Here is a 20,131-nt window from a genome sequence, read left to right as displayed (position 1 = left end):
AAAGAGGCTGTGGCGTTGTCCAAGCCTCAGGCAGCATTGGGCAACACCCTTATCACCCCCTATCAACACCAGAGCGCAGCTTCCAGACTATGAACACCTTCCCCTCCGAAGTATTATCAGCTTACGGAAATCAAAAGGGAACAAATCACCTTTCCGGTCATTTGCCGAACATCGCACTTCAAAGCATTCATTCAAACAGCAAGGAACAACTACCCAAGAGTGAAGCTGCTGTCCATCAGGCTTGCTGTGGGCTATGCTTTGCCACTGCTCTTACTTCTAGCGGGAATCGATGTACCCTAAGAGACTTGAGGAAATCACTCAGAAAAATTAGCGCTAAAACCATGTTTCGTGTGCGCCCATTTCAGAAATGAGATTTTGTTCGGACCATGCGACCTAAGGTTGTAGGCGAACTGCTTAACCAACTAAACAGCGTGCTGGAACCGTTTAGCACCATAACACAGCAGGGAAACCTGAGGTTCCTCCACCCAGGTATCCCAGGTTCCTGGTTGCTGGGAATCTACCACGATATCCTTAAGATTATGAACGCCACACCCCCGGAGTTTAAAGAATTGCAAGAAGTGCGCTCAATTTAATCGATTTACACTGACACTGCTCCTGGATACTGCCCCAATAGATGCTGCTAGGGCGGAAGAGAGAACATTAAACATTAAACAGTACACGAACAAATATCCGGCTTGGGAACGCAGGCCATTCCAGTTAGAAATTACGATAGAGAGCATGAGAACGATTCGCTTGCGACACCGTTCGCGGCGCAGCCGTAACCCTAACCCAGCAAATGACAACGGCTAGTCACAGGAAACAAATCGGTGAAGCATGTCAACGCGGTTATGACAGACGTAAGGTCTAAAGGACTTAAATACCCTCTGAAGGAAACAAATACGTCTCACCTTTAGACTTATCGTCGTCCACAGCATATACCAAAGTGCTCAATATGCTGTACACAAGAGGCGAGCTCGAAAACAAAGGTGACAGGATGGTTTTGATGTGTATTGCATTAGAGCTACAACTATTGAGTAACGCAGTGGATTCGGCCCCTCTGGAAAAAATCCACCGTATGGTGATGTTCTAATACTTTGTTGTTGCCCCGACAACAGCTACTGAGTAAGGTAGCGAATGGGGCGCCTTTAGTAAGGAATTATGTAACATCTACATTATGGTAATGTGGTAGGCGCAAAATATGAACGGGTGTTTCCAATAAGCCATAGAGTTTCCTAAGTAGTCCTGCTCCTAGCGAACTGACACAGCAGACAAACGCCCAGTATCGGCATTGGGGTTTAGGTATTGAGGCGAAAGGAAGAGTGGGAACATACCCATACGAACACTAGTCGTTGTCTAAGGCTGCTGTCTTGTAGTGGAACAGACTGAAGTCAGGAATTTGAGTTCTACCCAACATATTTGTTGTCCTACAGTGAAACCCACGGAAGTGGGGTACTTGAGATGCACCCAACATTGCTGTTGTTATTTGAATGAAGCTAATCCCGCGGGATTGGTGGCAGTTTGGTGGAGCCTTATTCGTCAACGCCTGTTACGCTTCCTGCATATCGTAAACTATTCTCTGCATGCGTTAACTTCGGAGTTCTTAAACCGACCTTCCCTCCTGCATTCCGCACTGGACTCTCTGGCGGCTATGCTTAACCATTCTGCTCCGCAAGCATCGCGTCCCGTGGGAATGTAACTGGCAGGCAGACACGAGGCCCTGGCACGCGCCCGAATCAACCCATCCGGCCAGCACAGTCACTGATGGTACTGCATCTATATTATCTCTGGTGATTTTGCGTGTATTCACGCTGTCGTTGTGCTAATGAGTTCATACAAACCCTAAAACCTAGATTTTGCTTGATTTTGCGTGTATTCACGCTGTCGTTGTGCTAATGAGTTCATACAAACCCTAAAACCTAAACCCTACAGCCCATTTGCAGAGTCCTGCCTAACACCAATATTTGCTGTCTCTTGCAGAATCCATGTTTGTTTTCCGGCTAGCTATGGAGTAATCATACTATCCTCATCATTCAGATTGTGAGGAATGCCAGTCAGTGTCACTACAGCAATGCAATTCAGTGACCTTCCCTGTGTCCGGGAATTATGCTTCGAGCAGGAGCCGACATTTACCGCGTCGTGCCCTCCTGCCAGCCGCATAACGGGCACACTGAGGGGGCAGCCATGTGTGCACTGAAATGAATGCTTCCAAGGTTTTGACCAACAGCGCCTCCCGCAGGCATCATTACAGTGGGGTCAGGGGCGCATGTTAGGTGGAGACGTTGTCGGTGATCTTCTTTATGTCTTCAATCTATACGCGAATGCATAGTGGAAAACACTAGCATGCCACCTTGCACGTGCTCTACCGTTTTACTCAAACTAGGAAAGTTTTCACACTTCTGCATACTTTAGTTTTCACCCATGTGTTTAACCTTCGTAACTGGCAGTTCTTCGTCAGCGTGCTGGAAAGCGAAAGAGTTTTGCGGCTGTCTTGCAGCTTGTTGAATGCCGGCTAATGCACCGGGGAAAGAATCGTGTCGCAACTGAAACAGACACATCAACACTATTCGAAACGGAGCCCTCACGTCTGTGCATGAACCTTCCAATTGGAACAGGAGGTTGCTGCAGCAGACAATTGCCCTGCGTCGTTCTTCAGGATTTAATTGACAAAAGCCCCATCTACACATAGCAAAGCCGCCTGAAGCTTACTTATATGTTTGCGAAATGAATTACGATGTATTTGGAAATCATTGTAGTCCCGCTTACGCCAGGTTTTACAGCATTAATTCAGTCATAATCACTTTGAGGGTTTGAATATCATTGCAATCCCATACATTCGTAGAATCGGACTACTAACAAGGCGGAGGAAAGACACACACCATACGCAGTCTACACTCAATTTTTCCCCAGACCCATCGGCTCAAACCCTAAAGCCTCAACACCGAACACTAAAACCTAGACCCTAGAACAAGGCACCGGCGACAGTAGAATGACTGTTAGTTTTAAAACAACTCATCGTTGCCTAACGGTTTGTTGCTTAAGGATATAGAGGTGCTCCATTAGCCTAACGCTTGCCAGCAATCCAAGGAAGGTCTGTGTTGCATATACCGTGTTTCACCTCCCAGCCTCTGTCTACACTCACCGATGCTTACGGGTTATCAGGGGTGCAAGCTAACTAGTCTGGCTATGGGCTGAGATCGCCTGTTGTGTTCCCACACAACAGGTGAACTCAGTCCATAGCCGGACTAATTAGCTTGCAGCACGCCTTGCGACAGGCGTATCGCTAACGAGCAGACCAACCAAGAGAGGAGGAAGCGCATTATAAGCCCCAAGGGATAGGCGTCAAGGAAGCTAGAGCATTCGCGCCACTAAAGCTAGCGTCGTCATTTCTACCGGCAACGGTTACCGGCTTTTCTGGAGGTGCTCTCTCATCTCAAACTGTCACAGAAGAGGGTAGAGTTAACATAGTAGCGGTTGAATTTTTTGTCATGCTCTCACGTTGAGTAAACAATTTCTGTTTCATAGAGGGCCTAGAAGTGAAACCACATCGGCGGGAGGTGCGACGTAGTGACTCTCCCGCCGCCTGTGGCCAAAGTCACTGCTCACGTAGATCGTCATGGGTTCAGGAAATCTGCGGTCAGTTGCATACTTCAGGATAACCGAATGCTGTGTGAAAATCACTGAACGATATCTGACCTCTGCAAAATGTGGTTTGCGGACACTAGAAGGGGTGCATCAGGCCCTAGGCATTTTGCCGTTAACTCCTAGTAGAAGACAACTTTGTGCACCACATGAACTGCCTGTGGCTCTAACTACCCTCAGGAGAGGAGTATGCCGACAAAGCCCCCAATGGCAGCATGCTGCCAACCTCGCCAGTTCAATTACGTAACAAATATCAGAACTTCCTAGGTGGAACACACGCGGTGGTGGAACTTAATAGAACCTCCCATGCTATAGGAACGGGTTTACGAAATATGCGCGTTTACTCCTGTGTGTGTGAAGACATGAGGAGTCAGCACGCAGTACACGAGAAGGGTACTTCGAATTTGGAGCTGACTTGCCGCTGTGGTCAGCTGTGGAGAACTTTCGCCTGCACAATTGCGCGAGTAGAGCAGCTGCAGTTGGGGGCATAATGGCAGGTTGCTGCAATTGGGCAATCCGCGAGCAAGAGAACGCAGCAAGCACTTACGGGCGTCAGGAATCAATGAGCCGCTTGTGTGGCAGTTTGGCCAGCGTTGAGGTTCAGGCACAAGCCAAAGGATTTAGCACTGTCTTGACCCCAATGCCAAGAGTCCGGCTAGCAGGTTCCTCACCAGGCGGCTGAGCATTTGGTAGTACACGGTAAAAAAGCCTAAATAGGCAAAGCGGTACGGGGTTTGGAAGGTAGTATTTCTCCTGAAAAGCTGAAAGCCCTAGTTTCTGGCATCTCGAAATCACGACATGTAATGTATCGCCTGGGAACTCTATGTGCCGTAAGGATAAGGGCGCATATTGTGGTTGCTGTATATCAAGGATACGGGTCCGCTTGGGTTGCGTTTGTACCGTAGGTTTAAACAATGCAGGATGCGAATTTCGAATAGTTCAAAAGTGTTTTGCTACGGGGCACCCTTTCGGGATTGCAAAACTAATAGGGAGCCGCAAGCTCCCTATTAGTTTTGCAACCCCGAAAGGGTCCCCGGATAAGGGGTGTGGGGATTGATACGGCTTGTCGGCAAAAGACTGCAATAGTAGAGGAATCCCAGGTGGGTTGTCGCCATACGCTGGTGGAATGATGTCATCCCAATTATGGTAGGAGATTAGCTGAGCTAACCGCAATGCAGCTGACGCCAGCAGTGTCAACATTCACCGCAGGACCTCATTTGAGGCTTAGTGTGGTTTCCACATTCAAATGTATTTGATCCGCTAGGGGTGTCTGGCGTGTCTCAGCGTGATCGTACGTATTTGCACTGACGTTCCTGTAGACAGAGACCATCTGAAAAACAGGAGCCCGTTGTTATTCCCAACAAATGTAAAATACCTACGTTGCATTTTTGACCTGCAGTCAGTAGCCGCCTTCCAGACGCAATGGTTCAATCTCAAACATAAGAATTTCAAGCGTTAGTCGGTTTCTGCTTTAGGACATTTCAAGTACCGTGAGAAAAAGAGACATTCTAGCTCCAGAGAAAAACGGTTTCAAGATGTTGTTGGTGGGGTCGAGTTTATGCTAGGGATTCACGAGGTGGCATAAGCTATGGTGGTGGGTGAAGGGTTCGCCTATTTGTCGGCTATTTCACGTTAGTGCTGGGAGTTAACGCGCCTTTCGAGAGGGAAGCCATACGTTCATGAGTTAAACACAGCTGTCAAGGAGGTCAACCCTATTGCGATATTGGGCAGAATCGCTCCAACTGCGAAACAGAGGGGGAGAAGGTACAAGGCAACAGATTGCCCATATATGTGACAACTACAGGAAAGTCGGGTATTGGTTTACAACGAAATATCCTGATGTGCTTAGTTGTGCAAAGGAGCTTACTGGGGTCACTGCTTTTGCTGCGCGGGTGAACGCCCTAGCGTTACACTGAGGTTGCGTCAAAGTTTGCCGAACTAGCTCAGCATCAACTACACGGTTGTAAGTGCACCTTCATGAAGGAGTAGCTTACCGTGTATTAGAAGGCTCCATTTCCACTATTCTGCTTGGCAATCGAGAATCAACAGCTTTCAGCAGAAAACAGGATGAATGCTAACGGTCTTCTCTGGTAAATGAGTAGGAGCAACAGTTTACCTCATGGATACAGCTTTCCGGACAAGTAGTTATTCATTTGCTTAGCTTAAACGACTGCTCCTTTTCAGCGCAGGGCTGCTAAAGGAAAAAACCGATTTTGTCGTAACATTGTAACTTACACCAAAAACAAGGAAAGATCGGTTTTTTCTTTCCAGGGCTTTTTTCGTAACATTATAACTTACACCAAAAACGATACAAGGAAACAGCCCTGGAGTGTGCGAACCGCGACAGAGAACAAATACCGATAGCTAAAGGTCTTTTTTCTCGATCATTATCCTCGTGCTGGGTCTGACCTAGAGCCCTGCCTGTGTGTAACCTCCTACGCCTATTTAAATAGTGGCACGGACTGGGTCATCGTTTGTGATGGTAACGACACCGTGTAATGGTTGTAACGCGTAATATTTTTTTTGCGAGGGTGAAAAGTTTTTTTGGCATAGAAAGATGAAACAGTTCTTAAATTGTACAGTATAAGGATAGCCACATTCGTATGGTTTTGAGGTGCGCAGGAGCTGATACAGCGATTGTGAATATAAAAGTATAAACCTGAAGGAGGTGTCAAAATTAAGAAGAAAAGCAGAAACGGCAAGCAGGGGGTGACCAGATTTTTCGCACCTAGCAATAGCTGTGTGTTCCTTCCGGCGTTTAATGAGGTGAACGCGAATGCTGAACTTCTTACCTTTGCAGCTCTTAGGAGAAATTCTTGACTATCGGCGAACGTGATCTTTTTTTCTCACCGGATGTTTTGCCCGTGCGCGGGGAAGAGAAATATGACCATTGAGTTTAGAACAATTAGCGCCGCATACGGAGTAATCTTTGTGTTTTGGTCCCCGCAAGATCCATAGCTTTATCCGTCAGTTGCCTTTAATTACCATTTAACCACCTCCACAGAGTACACGAAATTTCGCCCTAGCCGGTCGTCGTCTATTTTGTTGTGGTGACGCACTTCCATATTTTTCCTTGTATGGGGAATACATAGATTATCCGGGAAACAATTGTTCGTAGTACGTTTTTGCCTTTTGCGACGGGTAAAGTGGCAGGGTTTCTACGACGTTCTTGGCAGGAGAGCTGTGTTTTCCCCTCTGTCCTTAAATATATGAAACATATCGCGTCCTAAATACAGCAAGAGGAGTGCAAGAAAAAAAGCACGCTATTTGTGGTGTCACGCCTTGCGACACCACAAACCGTTTTGCTTGATGAAGGGTCTTGGGCGCTGGCTATTAGGGAACTTAAGTAAAAGTACAGTAATTGAGGCATAAACCTTGCAGGCAGATTCTTTAAAGGCAGCGAAAATGAAAGCATGACACCATTAACCTTAATCAGGTCACACGGAAAGGTTTTCCAGTAGTTAACAAGCCCCCAACCTAGTACAAGATGGCTGATAGGCACGTACCACAATGTATGCAACTCCTTGGCTTGCATTTTTCCGGAATTCCATGTGAAGAACACGAGACCGGGGCCTTCGCAGTGAACTTCTTGCTGGTGAGAAGCAAGTAAAAGTAGTTCACTGTGCCAATACAGCTAACGAAAGATCTCAAATAACATTTACCTGGCACTAGCGGCCTTAGTAACTTGTGGGCTTCTACCTCGTCAAGTGGGGAATTCGTAGATCATCTGCTATTGCTTGTAGGTATAAGATTATCTGCCTTTTGAAAATCAGAATGGCTGCCGGCACCAGCTTAGCTTCTGGCCCAAGTAGGGTGTTTCAGATGTAAAAATACACAAAATGGCAGTGTATGTGCTTAGGCATAGAGATCCTCGTTTCGTGAGGCAGGAATCGCTGCACGTACAATTTACTTAAACGAAACCTCCAACTAAATGCTAAATGCCATTCGCAAGACGGAAGCCTGCCATTTTCTGACGCGTCAAAACTATATCGGGCTAATTATTCTGGATCTCTTCGAACGTGCAATCAACTTTTGGAATTACCTAGCACTAAATGTGAAGAACTATCTAAACTAGGTAGCTACAGATGGGACAATACGACATTGTCTCTTGTTGATAGCAATCATACTTGTAAGTTTGCTCGCACAGGCAAACCATTGTACTTGAATTCGTCAATTCTGTGTTCTTTGCTGCCCGTCATGCATATTCTGCGATTTAAGCGGAGATGCGGGCTGTCGGAATCTGTGCGCACACAGCTGGAATGCCGATGCTCAGAAAAATATACGCTAGCTAGGGATACTGTATGTTCATTCTACTGATGAGGTGAATTTAGGCGTTAACACCGAATTCTGGTGCTTTTCAGATTCCACTATTGCTTGCGTGAGCGTGCATTTTACCTTGATGCGCATTGACCGGAATATGGAGACACCAGTAATGTGCACAGAAGATGTTTGGACCCCACAGACTCAGTCCTTACGTCAATGTCTAGCATGACTCTAACAAGTTCGAGTCCATGTCCACCATTCGTCTACACGCCGTTCAGATGAGTGCAGCGGTTTCCAGCTTTGCTGCAATGCTACTATAGTCGTATTCAAACGAAGGTTCTCAGCCGTGTTGGTCACCTGCTGCTTTCTTTCATTCACCCCCACATACGCAGAAAGCCCTAAGAGCAAAACTTGGGTGTCCTCGCTAGAAGCTGTCTGTTGCTTGGCGCGGTTTTACACTAAAAAACCTTTTAAGGCTTTTTACTAGCCAATAAGTCCGCTACATAGGCTATGATATGTGTTTCCGCTTCTCCTCGCGTAACTCCGTTGGGTTCAATAGCTCAAATCTGAGTAATATTTGCCAGAATACGAAGCTGCAGTGGCAGCTAGCTAGCTAGTATGACGTAGCATCCCCAACCCACATATGGCTTTTTTTTAATACACCCTCCCTATCGGATAAGCAATTAAGGAAGAAGGATGTGCCAGACCATGTGTGACGCGGCAGAGTACAGTGTTTGGCACAGTCCATAAAAACCTGCAGAGGAACCTAAGGAACCTTCCAATGGCTCTGGGTGCCGCTTACGAGTAAGCGTGATAAGCTTTGCTGTCACCAGGGTGTTACCTAGGCATGCAAACGAAGCACAAAAGAGATAATCGTACCTATGTTTGCCAGTGGCGACCATGGACGGGGGTAGAATTGTCCGCAGTAAACGATCACAGGGGCATTCCACTGCAAGTTTTGGCTAATGGTGTAATCTAAGGATCCATCATTCACTGATAGTTGCTACAGTGCGCTATATATCCGTGGAACCGGCAGAGAGCTCACCGCCACCTAGCAGGTTGTTACATACAATGCTAACACCTACAATGGAAAGCAATCCCTTGTAGAAGGCTTCTCCATTTTACCTCTCTGCAGGGGCTCTTTGTGTAGATTTAAGCGCCTTTCAATTTCAGACACGAATCATGTGGAAATGGAGCTCCACGTCTGTCCGGTTACAGCTGGGCGGGACAAAGACAACCTTCATCATGATCACGAAGCCGTTGTGTTTTGTTGGCACGTTAAATCTTCAGAAACATTTGTTCCGTGGCGACACTGTCCCTCAGAAACAGCAACTATTCTCCGTGTCCCGTTCGTCGTATTTTTGGCACGCGCATGGGCTCACCTTACCCAATGTTGTGGTAGGCATAAGTAAGCCATTAAAATGAAAGGGGGGCCAGGAGGCCCCGAGAGGTAAACGCCACATCTTCACACTGTCATTTCGTATACACCTACATTTGCTTCATATTCACTAACACATGTCCAGCGTGACCTCCTGAAACGTCGCCGAATTTGTTTCAGAGGCTGCCTCGTACAGTATGCCTTTGCTTCCAAAGTGATGGACTTGCCTGTTCCTCGCGAGCAACACTGGGCATTCCACGGGAGCTAGCTTCACGCTCTGCACTATATGTTGAAAAACTTGCTGGCGTATCTTCGTTATCCAAGGGTTGTCCGTTAGAATTTTTCCCAGCTTTCGACTATCTGTCGTCGACGCGCCGCTATCGTTGCGAGCCAGCCCCGAAATGGAGAAGTGGGCTTCAAACAGTTGAAGTACATGGATATGGCGAAAGCACCTTGGCCACTGTGCCAATGCATCGGAGTGGCTGGATTGCGTGGCTTCCAAAACACTCCAGACAAACTGCTCACGGTATCAGCGACCTATCAGGGAAACGCGGAACTTCGATCCGAACACTTTACCACAGCCCAACCCCAATATAGCTCTTCAACTGCATTTGACGTGACATATGTTTGCGCGTCAGTCAGTAGCGAACCCGCTGTTCCCCAACCCATGATTCGTAGGCAAGGGAGCCCAGCGGTGGAGCACTACTTTCAAAAGGATGCGCCCTTGGTGAGCGGTTCCTTTTCCATCGCTAACGAATCAATGTGAGAGCACGGCTATAGACGCCTAACATCTCCAGCACTACAAAATTACAAGCACAGCAACAATTCAAGTGAAACCGTGACCAAGGTTCCAGGAAACGATAGGCAAAATGCACAGTTGCCCACGCACAGCCCATCACGAAGACGCGCTACCTAAAGTGCTCAGAAAACGTATTTACCGAGAAAACTAATGCAGAGTTCAATTGCGCATCCAAAACATTCTACACAAGTCGTACAACCTCTACTGGCTGTCTGACTGGATGCCCGCTCATACCCTGTCAATGTCGGAGACTAGTCTGTCAACGGAAAAAGTCACTTCCCGTTCGTACCGTGACAAAAGCACGCACTCGGTATCACACTTGCTGTAACTACTTCTGAGTCATTCTCCAGCATATCAGCGAAAACAACCGACGACGGCGCAGGCTCCCTGACGTCTCTTGGCGGCGTCGCCGCAGATTGCCCTCCGCCCAAGGCGATTCAATAATGCGCTATGGCTAAAATGGATCTGGGGTACTGCAGCGTTAGTCTAAGCACACTATCCAACAGCCTAATAGCCTCACTTCAACAAGCTTCGCAGTCTGCCCCAAACGCAAAACAAATAAACGCATTCGAGAGAGTACCAAGAATTCCTTCAATTCGTCCGCATACAAGCACCCACCAAGAATGGTTGCACATCACTTAGCCTGCTGACATTTAAAGAGGCCGAAACTAGTAACGTAAGGAACCGTGCAATAAGTGGGATCATAGCACTCCTCTTCACCGTTAGAATGCAATGGCATTCCTCCAGAAACGCCGCCTCGCCACTGCTACTACTAGAATGACGGAAGACTACCAAAACGAATGCACGCGACAAGCTGGAGGAGGTAGTCCCACCAGATAATACTTGCCAATCATGTTCTACAAAGGCAACCTTCAGGGTGCAAGTATATCTGTCAAAGCGCGAAATGTGCTAATACGGATAAGGTGCTAAACGGCACCGTCAAGCTCCTCAGGTAGTAGACGCCGCGTGCCACAATCAAGCACACGGGGGTCCCGACCGACTACTGGGAATTAATATGGTGCGATGGCTAGCATTCCGGGCCAAAAAATCACGTTCTGCCGTCCAAAGCAGCTTTGCAATAATACAAGTGCTGACGCGCCTTTTGTACAGCAAAACGTACAAGTGTCTAAGTAATTTGATGTACCAACAGCTAGGATTCTGAAGTGCCGAAGCACCAGGAAGCCTTCCACCGCCCAACCTCGTGGACTGCTACTATCAACTATGGCCATAGAGAATCCCGGGTCCGGATGAATGTAAATTCCTGCAAACCACCTCCAGCGGAAAGGCAGTGGTTGCATTTGAGAACTGGAGCTTAGGGCGGTAGGTGGGATATGTGCTGTAATCTCAAAACTGGCATAAAAGCTTTGCTGTGCACCTTACACAGGCAAATGCTCAGTTGAAGCAATATCTGGACAAAGCGCTGGATGCGTTGGCAGTCTCCTATCGCTAGCAACTTATGATATGAGGTAGGAGCTCCCTTTGCTTTGCATCCTTCCTGCCCTTCCTACATTAGGTATGTGGACACCATACTGGACTGCAAGTCCTTAGGGAGTAAGCCCAGGTTGGCACTGCTAACTACGATGTAGGCAAGCTAAGTCAGGATAGCGCCGTAGAGAAAAATCGGTTGTTGCTTACACTGCTTGTGTTCTTCCACTATTTGCTATATTCTTTGCTGTCATTTCCATATGGTTTACAATGGGGTGAGACCTTTTGGGGCGATCCAGGGCATTCACTATATAGCGTTCTGCACAATTGAAAAAATCATTTGTGCCACCACAGCATGAACATGAAAGCATGTATGCCGTGATTGGTTGGGTGTCTGCGTTCAGCTGAGTGTGATAACACAGCAAACGAGCAGTACTGAGGCCCACAGGACGGCTTCACGAGACATGTACTGACTTTGGCATTGCCAGGAGGAAGATTCCAGAGACGGGCTGTGACAGCAGGCTTCACATCGCAACTTCTGCGTGTCGCGCCAGGGGAACGGTTTTAAATAAGGCAGGTGAAGCGGAGACAGATTTCCAATAATGGGTCTAACTGGGCCTGTGAGAGCAATTTAGTGACACACCAGACCCAATAAAACATTAATTAATCTGCGAAGCGTATTTACTCCCTATTTGAGTTATGCTTTGCAGGGTAGCAGGAAGCATACAGACGATGATGGAAACTGATGTTGTTAGATTTGTGGTGCCCACTAAACTGGATGCAGGCGAACCAATATAAATAAGCAGAGATGCATGGTTAAAAGGCCACCCCTGCGATGCAAATGGTTACTACGACGGAACAATGGGAATGAAGAGCGTGCTCGAAAAGAGGTTTCACGAACTTATCCTTCAACGGAAAGAAAACAGTAACCACAGCTCGTGCGAATGTGCCGGTTCGGCTCCTTACCACCCAACAAAAGTGTCCCATGGGCAGAACTGGTAAATGTAGCGAATCGTTGTGGACACAGGGGAACGGACCGCTTGGGACACTCCAGTGAATACCCTCGAGTATTCCTGCTGTCAAAGCCGCACATGCCGACGGCCGACTGCGCATAATTTGGGCAGTTGCAGTGCCGCAGGCAGCAGAATGCTCCATACTCTCCCAGTACAGCGTAGGCAAGGCAGCATGTTCTCCGCCGTGTGGACCTGCCAGTACATTCCCTCTTCTGTGGACTGCGCTTTACCTGAATTCCTATAGATATGGTGGGCCAACAACCTCCCAAGCCCAGATGGCATCACCCAAGAACCCCGTACGCCAGGGCACGACAGAGGACCACCAAGTTCGGCGACGCCAAAACAACAAACACAACTGGTGAAGCAGCTGTGGAGAGTGCACTATTCTGTAGTACAAACAGTAATTGTGCCTGAATGTTTCTTACAACCACCGTGTGTGGCGTATAAAACTAGCTGAGCGCAGACGTAATGTCTTGAGGCTATGGGAGGTGATTGAAATGGAAGTTCCACGTCGGCATGGTTTTCTTATCGCACTTCATTCGATACGTCCTGCATGGAGAGCAAGATGCTTCGGCCGCTTCCCACAGTTTGCTCGCTAATTTGAAAAGGCCTGTGCCACAGCCTGCCTTCTGTAATCGCCTTCTCATATCCGTCGGCGAATCTTTAATATATAAGCCCTAGGATGGAGTTGGGCCAAAAGTAATTTCAAAAACGCATGGGGCAAAATGGCATGTCGCCTCCGTTAAGCCCCCGAATACAAATGTTGCAGCATGAGTTGTCTTTGTATTTGTGCCAGCGTCGACGTTGATTCCTTTTGCTATTTCAAATGTGCCTTCGGAAACACTGAAAAGCTGCCGACGATGAAGAGATTAAGGAAGCATGCTGCATAGGCATCTGACGGGTCGAAGGATTAAAGGCTGCATAAACAATATGGTGGCAGGTATAGAAACTGTCAACACGTGCCTCTCTGCCGCTTGTATCCCAACGACAACTTGTTCTGCTGCTAAGTAGAGCTGGTGATCCTAGGTGGACTCCCATACCCGCTCACGTGATAAAGTGGCTAATGACTACAACCGTGGGAGGAAGTGTGATCGCGAAGGAATGCTGTCGATGAGCAGCTTTGTGGTGCTTATATCATGCATTTTCCATACAATAGAAAATGACTTCCTTAAGCACAGCTAACATCGTGTGAACCCCCCTGAGCAAGTGTATGTGGGTTATCACGCGAAGCAGCCTTTGCTTTGGGATGGTGAGGGACTCTTGGCGTCCTCATATCACATTTCCCCGTGTCTTGAGTGATCTTACTAGTAAGTCACACTCAGCCCACACTCACATAATATGTTTTTTCCTTCTCACAGTTCTGCTACTGCTTTCGGCTGGCTGTTATGTCACACAGGCATTGCAGCTGCCGGTACCAACTGCAGAAACGTTGGAGCAATGCAATCAACCTTTACAAACATGCCTCTTCCGTCGTTGTGCTGCTTGTCGTTTGTCGCATATTGACGGATCAGACCGCTTGAGCCCCTTACAAGACCTCCCCTTGCGGACGTTGAGTAACCCAGCTAGCACGTCAAAATTGTCAGTTTCAGTTGACTCCGTCGTTGTATTAAAAATTTTCCGCACTGTCTGTATGAGCAAAAATCAGGGTTTTGCCGATAGCAAGTGCAATTATCCAATCAGGTGCTGCCAGGAAGACTAACGTGTCACCTACGTGTTGCCGTTCAGAAATAGGTAAGTAAGCCCGTAAAATTGTCAGCTTCGTCGGCCTGTAGCTGTCCTTCCCAACTGGGGAGTTGCGCTAACATGCGAGTTTTGTCTACTGTCGAAATGTCAGTGCTTGCCCGAGTATTGTGCTTGCCTTCTGTACATATGCCAATATGCCCCGCAGTATCTAAACTACTTGAACGACTGGTCATGATCTAGCCACCTGCAGCTCACGGGTGCTTGCTTCCCCCCTTTCGTGAGCAGCGTGCGCGCAAGCTGGAGTACAACAGCTGCCTGTAGTCTTAGAACAGGCAGTGAAGCCGTTGCCTGCGGCCATAGGACAGTCGCCTAAAAGGGCTTTGGTTGGCTTTCATGCTTGGTTGCCTCCCACCGTCCAAATGGCATCAGGCCATTTCGTCACCCCGAGCAACACTCCCTTGGTGTAGATACACTAGAGAAGGGTGCAGCTGACCTCCTCTAGTGTAACTGCAAACGCTTACCGCATGCGGTTGGCACTATTGGAGTAACCGGCAATCCCTGGATACCCTTGAGTCCTCTCGTTAGCGCATTTGCGCAGTGACCCTTGCGTAGAGTCTGTGCTGGATATAAGATTCTCTACTGGCATTCAGTTTGCTGCGAAACACTCCTGATAATTATATATGATTTCAAAAGCACGCTTCTTTAACTGTCCGTCGGTCAGCGTGTATCGCTTTGGAATTCCTACACCTTTAGCTTTTCTTCATCTGGTGCAAAGCATTAAAACCTAGTTAATTAGGGGAACCCAAATCCGTTTGTGGCGTTATCTCATATTTTTGCCGCTACTCAAGTATGCGGGTTTAATACGCGGAAGCTTTGATGCATACAACTGAAAAATTTGCGCCCACGTGAGATATGGAGTGCTGCCGCTGTGTCATACACTCACTTGTGCACTGTCATTTCAAATTCATCCCTCATTGAAGGTTTCTGAGCCCAGAAAGTCAATGGCGTCTGTCCTGTGCGGAACGCAATTGCTCCCCAGACGGCAGACGCCAATTGTGCTCTGAAGAACCGATAGGCCACTTGCGATTCACCAATCGTAGACCGTGACATTTTTGGCTAGTATTCTCTAAATTAACGCTTCACTCGCCTGAAGATCCCTTGATGCTTCAATCGAGATTCCACCGAGTATTTTCTAGACGGAGGAGAAACACTCAGGGCACTTCTCAAAATTGGGCTGGTGTGCAAATACAGGCAGCAAAGAAGGCATGCGCGCTTAGCTGCAGACACAGTCGCCATGCCAGTTTTGCTTTACAGGAAAACATAGGACAAATGACTCGGAAGCGCAGAATGGGGAGCCGCACGAGGAAATATTGTTCGCGAGGAAATATTGTTCGAAACAAAGGCATGTGCGCTTAGCTGCAGACACAGTCGCCGTGCCAGTTTTGCTTTACAGGAAAGCATAGGACAAATGACTCGGAAGCGCATCATGGGGAGCCGCACGAGGAAATATACTTCGAAACAGGCAAGAAACATCTGGATTAATGATTATTGCCGCAGCAACTGCGCCTTAGGTGTAAAGACACTTTATTTCCGCGGCGCTTATACGCGGTTCTGGGGTCCTGGGGGTGGGGGGCTCGCAGGTGTACGGCAACCATACCTTCTCGGCCTTTTGGCTATGATCAAGTGTAGTATCTGTTCTTATCAGTGTGACAACTGATATGGGTCCAACTGGACCCAAATATGTCACATCAATTTTTGCTGGGGGAGGGAGTTGCTTAGAGCTTGCTCGGGCACCCTTCACGCGTTGCCTGGTCCTTACACAATCTGCCTGAGCGGCGCCCCCTTCAGACCCTTTGGGGTTAACAATAAATTTTGTCAATAATAGTGTTAATAATAATAAATAGAGTGGGTGGTTTTGTTGTTCCCATTGGTCCCGCCTCTTATATGAAATATTTAGGTTGTGAGCTTGCTGTCGTTACTTGTCGGCTGAGCCTGTGGTGGTGAGGCCTGGGTAAAATTTTCCCAGCATTCCGTGAACCTGATGAGCTGAATCATCCAGTTGTATCTCCTGCCATGGGATGACAAACACGAATTTACGCTTGAAGAGCAGTAGGAGCATAGCAGCTTGTAGAAAAATGTCAAGCCCTGGGTCGTAGGTGGTTGCTATGCTTACCTCTGTTCGTTTGAAGGCTTCACAACTGTAACAATTTCACCTCGGGCTTTGGATATCCGGTCGAATTCGCTATATCCTCATACCGCGATGCTGCAGGGGAGCTCACCAGTGATTCGTACAGGGAGATGCTACTGAAGAGCGATTCTGTGGCGAGTCATACAAAAACGCTATCCGGCTGCTTTATATGGGATTGGCTGCTTCTCATGTTCCACAAGCAACTTCCTGTAGATCACCTTGTCAGGTTCGCATTTAATTGAGCGCGGAGCCTTCAGCTCGGTGGTGTCGGAAATTTCATATAAACGGCATACCCCGGGATCGGCGCATTTCGAACATAAAAATTTGGAGTGGAATGCGCTTACTGTGCAATGTTGAGTTACAACAACACTCGATATTTTGGAACACTGCAACGCTGCCGCACAAGATGACCCCATCCATGCAGAGGAGGAGCCGTTCCGCGCTGAATTGTGGTCCTTCACTCAAAAACAAGGGCAAACTTCAAAACAAAATGAGCGGAACGTGTTATCATGTTCTGGGAAATAACCATAGCACAGTGCCCAGGGCGGAAATTCTTGGCGGTCGAGCAACCGTGCAAAACCTCACAAGGGGCATCGTTGTGTGGGGCACAGTTCAGGCTCACGAAAATGGAACCAGGACTCTCAGGGACGAACAGAATAGTCGGAAAACTGTATATATTACAAATAATACTAATTGACAGGTGGGGAAATAGTAAGAACAGTTTGTTTATCTCAATCTCTTAACATCACGGCGCTCGGCCGCGGAGTGCTGCCAGCCACCTACGTTACTGCGCAGAGCGCTTCTTGCGGACGAAAATAGAGCTTCCAGCAACAACGCAGCACATGATGGAACACAAACTAATTGGAATTGTACGCCAAAACTAGTTGATATCTAGGGACTGTGTTCTGCTTGCAGTTTTCACAGTGAGTGTTTGACTGTATTGAGCAGTACACACGGTTTGCAACGGAGCAACCAACAGAGACCGTCTGACATGGAGTAAGTTTAATTATTGAGCGAATATTAATGGAACTAACCATGTATCTTTCTCATTAGGCTAGAAAATGTCTAATGACTGAAGCAACGGTGCCGGGGCTTGCGACTGGCACCAGAAGGGGTGCCCTTCAGAACACCGGGGCACCGGGACCGGACACTGTTTTTCTTGCAACAATGTGGAATCCACTACAGGGGGTTTTGTTTTGAATGTTTGTTTGACTATTTAGTGTCGACCTACAGGTCTGTTGCCATCACAGTGAGGTAGAGATCCACGCAAACGACCCAAGGTCAGCGTAGTAAAAATTAGAAAGTGTAGTAGTATAAGGAAGACCTGCCGAGCAGGGCGGGATTGGTACGCTTACAGTTAAAGCCATTATAATGTTTCACTGCGAGGTTCCCCTCGTAGGGTAATCGACGATCACACCAGCCGCCGGCCAAGCCAAACCGTGCGACACACATTGCCCAACGGTATGCGCAGTGAAGGATAACATTTCGGCGAGAACGACCAGCACTATTGTGACAAGATTAACATTCGATTAAGCTATATAAACAATTTAGGCCAAGAGCACTGCGAGCGAAAGCGCACAGTGAACGTTCACTTCAGCGCGCCAGGTGACAACGTGTGAGGAGCTATAGTAAACAGTGCAGTTAAATGATCTTAGGACCTTCAACAGCAGGCGTTAACATATCAGTAGATATGTATCCAAGCCACCGTAGTCCGTTTATGCAGATCAAGCTTATGTTAGTTTTTCTTACTAAGATATGTTTGGCACCTTTGCTATATAAGATGAAAAACGCAACTTTGAGCAGTGGCTGTGGCAGGAGTAGTTGAGGGGGCTCCCGTTTAGAATGACAGGAAGCGGATTTTGCTGGGAATCCAAGTGCAGCAACACTAAGAATACCAGAACGAATAACAACACACGCAATAACAGGTACAGCAGGACCACCAGTACCACGGCCAGCTCCTACGAGCACTCACCGGCGGCTGTAACGATTTCTCGCCGGTGCAGCTGTTGTAGAGGGCGATGATTGCCGGGAAACAGTGTATTTTCTGCTAAGGAGCATAGGTTACTGCTATACTTCGGGCTGCAAGATCCAACCACACTGGCTCCATCCGCGCCCTTCTGCAGCGGCAGCTATAGTTGCTCGTGACCGCCAATAGCAAGAAGACGAACCAAAGGTAAACATGCCAGCACTGTGAGACCAAGAAACGAGAAAAGCAATGGGAAGTGCAACAGCAATTGACAGGACACGCAGAAATAAATGACTTAGCAGGGGGAACCGATGGAGCCACAAGGACAGCACCCGCTACAGCAGCGGCAAGGCAGGTGTTCCACCCATCAGTCAATCCATCCTCTTTCTGGCGCCTTGGAGCGCAATAACGTTTGCTACTTCAATGAAAGCCAGATATAGCATGAACAGTCCGACGTTGGCACGTGTACTCGTACATGCGTGCAGACTGCCTACTCAAGGTGGAGAAAAACCCTCAACCATCACCTGTGTTGTTGCGTCGTGTAGGGAAAATCAGCTTGAAGGTGCTTGCATGTGCGGTTGCCCTGCAATGCTTGCTGCATCAGGCCGCCTCCAGCAGCCGCAGAACCTCTGGCAGTGCCCGCGGAGATCGGAGACTGGGGTATAGACAGCTGCTTGTGCACGAATTTTCTTCTCAACTACTTGGACTCAATAGAGAGCTAACGACGGGTCTTTGATATGTTTGAGGATCCTCGACAATCTTCAAGCTCAGCACGCCAGGCCGTTGTGCCGCGGTGTGTAAGAGACCTGAGGAGTGGAAGGGACGTCGTCGGCTTTGAATACATCTTACCGGAAGCATTTTGACTTCATTGAAACTCACGCGGGTCAGCAGATAAGACCGACTGCTCGTTGCCAACGTCACGCTGCTGCACGTGAAGTACCGTGGGTGCGGAACCATGGTTTCTGAGAGCTAAAAAGTGCACATCTTACTGAACCCCTGCTTATCGACGAACATACTTGATACACTGAAACTGTGATTTGCATGGCAGCACCTAAAGATCTTGCATGTGGCTGGAAACGACCCAGGATTCCTGTGGAATTTGCAAAAGGCCAGTGCTCCTTCTTGGCATCTTCTGCTGGTAAGCGCATAGTATTTCAAATGTGATTTGAAAAGCTGACTTATTTAAAAGAAATTGAAACTGGCATACTTGTTGGAGGTCCTTCCAGTTATTATATTTTCGCAGTGGCTCGAGCCAGGCGGGCCCCAATAATGGCACCACCCATGTGCATGTGCAATGATGGTGCCCTCCAGTTGCATCGTGCTGCACATCCTGAAATATGGGATGAAAATGTAGTAATAGTTCTCAGTGATTCTAACAAGAATAAGAGAACAAACTGAAGGGCACATCTGCTCTAGATTTGCCGTGGAAGTCCCTTTGTCGTCGGCACCGCGCAGAGACATTTCAACGCCCGTTGTGCTGCATGGCGCTCGGCTATTGCCCCTTGCAGTTGGTGTTAGAGCCACCTCTGCCGAGGACAACTATACAAAGTGACAGTGCGGGCAGTGCACGAGACTGGCTGTAGAAGAGAGCCCAATTCGATTGCGAGAGTTGCTCGTTTCCCCGCTGAGGGCTAAACGGCAAAGGCACTTGAGCTGCTCTTTACCAGCTCCACCTTCGGTTACCTCGCTTGGCCTTTTGGTTCTTAAGAGCTATACAAACTTTCTCCAGGAGTCACTATGAGGCAAGTCTTTGCGAACTCTTGTTTGAAGGGACTTA

This window comes from Eimeria maxima, genomic scaffold, assembly GCF_000499605.1.
Source record: "Eimeria maxima Weybridge genomic scaffold, Emw_scaff6, whole genome shotgun sequence".
NCBI lineage: Eukaryota > Apicomplexa > Conoidasida > Eucoccidiorida > Eimeriidae > Eimeria > Eimeria maxima.
This window is presented reverse-complemented; position numbering follows the sequence as displayed.